Source organism: Brassica oleracea, chromosome C3 (genome assembly GCF_000695525.1).
Source record: "Brassica oleracea var. oleracea cultivar TO1000 chromosome C3, BOL, whole genome shotgun sequence".
NCBI lineage: Eukaryota > Viridiplantae > Streptophyta > Magnoliopsida > Brassicales > Brassicaceae > Brassica > Brassica oleracea.
The window spans coordinates 59634705-59636898 of NC_027750.1; the positions used below are offsets into that span (position 1 = coordinate 59634705).

Consider the following 2194-nt stretch of genomic DNA (forward strand, 5'->3'; position numbering starts at 1 on the left):
TTCCTCGGAATATACCGAGGGACATGTTCCTCGGAATATTCCGAGGAAAGGTGTCCCTCGGTATATTCCGAACGTGTTTTTATAAACGGGTCGATCGATGAGTATAAGTCCAAAAACGCATCGATCGATGAATATCCCGACGAAGATCTCCCTCGGTATATTCCGAGGAGATTTCCGACAAACTAGTGCTCCTCGAAATTTCCTCGGAAATGTGTTTCCTCAGAATTCCGTCGGAAATATCCGAGGGATTTCCGAGGAAAGAAGAAATTCCGAGGAATTATTTCCGATGACTTGTTTCGTCGGTATGTCGTCGGAATAACGTTATTCCGACGAAATTCCGATGATTTTTTCCCTCAGTATCCACGTTGTTTTCTTGTAGTGCAGAGCTGCTTCCCTAACCCCAGTTTGTGTCTGTTCCGTTCGAGCTCCATCCCCAACCCCAGCTTGAACCACCACCTGTGTTCGAGTTTGAACTTCCTGAACCTGAGCCAGAGTTATTGTCGGAGCCCCAACCCCATCCCCAGCTCGAACCGGATTGTCCAGAACCCCAGCTCCAGCTCCATGCATGAGCAGTCCCGGAAAAGAAGTAGGCAGTGATCACGAGCACTAAGAGTAGCTTGCGTGCCTTAGAGAGACCCATAGCTTCTTCTTCTTTGATTAAAAATAGATTTGATTTCTTCTCGATTGCTGTGTTTCTTTCTCGTTGTTTGCTTTTGTAAGCTATAGATAGTTAAGAGGTTCTCTATTTATAGAGACTATGATGAGCCCTAGCTACTGAGAGTCGGTTCCCAAGAGAAGAAAGGAAATATAAAATTTGATTATCTTTTCTCCAAAATTAATCATGAAAAGGATTTTCGTTTTTCCTTTTTATTATCTTCATAGCAGATGTGAATCTTGAAAATCGAATGACGAAAATATTTCCTTTTTGTTTTTGACAGTATAACGTGAAAGACAAAAAGTGAATAAGATGAAGAACAGATGCATCAAAAGAGTTTCTTCAAGTCCTAAGACAAACTAAAGCACATATTTTAACTGCAATGGGAGGAGGCAAATGACACACATATAACCCAAGAAAAGATATCCCCTATAGGCTTTAAACTACTACTTGGTTGCATAAAACTTCTTAAACTCTACTTATACTAACATATAAATATATATATATATATATATATATATTCTGATCTTTCATAAGCTCACCAAAACATAGGTCAGTGATTGTGTCTTTCTCTCAGGTAAATTCATTCAGAGAAAGTGAGGACCGATAAGCTTTGCAATCTCCAAGAACCCGACACGGTCTTTGCCTTCAAATATCTTCTTCAGCTTCTCATCGCAGATTATAACCTTCTTGTTTTGTGGATCCTGGAGAACAAGATTCACTCATGTAAGTCAAGGAACACTTGATAATCTAATAAACATGATACAAGCAAACTTTCTCAAGGAGTGAGCTAAATAAAGCAAAGCCCAGCTTCTTCGGCGAGTCTACATTTTTTTTTTTCAACGAAACAGAGCTAAAAGAATCAATAGTCAGGGCAAAGGAATAATAATCCAAGATGCATACACTACAATTCAAGCTCTGATAATCCGATGAAGTCCTTCAAGTTTATCATTACAACATGGAGGAAACAGGGACACATAAGATAAAGAGCCTAAGTCATAAGATATAGTATTTATTACTTGAAGGTCGTGTTCCTTGATGTAGCACCGACTCGCCCACTACGTCCTTCATCTCGGGGGACACTGGACGAGGCTTCTTGATGCCACGTGGCTCCCTGGTTTTGATGGTTGCCGGCTCCGAGGCCGCGGTCTCGGAGGTTACGGTTACGGCTCGCACCATGCGCAGGTTATCCGGATGTCGGGGAAACAACGAGAGAGACGGTGAGGTGCGGAACGGGATCGTTTTGGCGCAGAGAACGGTAGAGAAGATCCCAGAAGAAAGAGCCATTGATTTGTCGCCGTCGTTGTGGATTTGGAAGACGAGAGGGTTTTTGCTTTATTCCTTCTTCCTTTTTTTCTCTCAAGTAAACTATTTGTTTTTTCTTACAACATTCTTGTACTTTAGTCCTGACAGGTCCATGCTATCTGCTTCTTAACTGGAAACAGTGTCGAATAATCTCACACCGTGGACTCGTCCTTGAACTCTAAACCCAATGAGAAGTTTATTGTTTCTTTTTGTACTAGGATAAATTAATATAAA

General features: G+C 41.2%; 1 pseudogene; it reads right to left on the bottom strand.

Annotated features, from left to right (window-relative positions):
* Window positions 1-1110: 1110 nt before the first annotated feature.
* Window positions 1111-1990, bottom strand: LOC106331287 (annotated as a pseudogene).
* Between the last annotated feature and the right edge of the window lie 204 nt (window positions 1991-2194).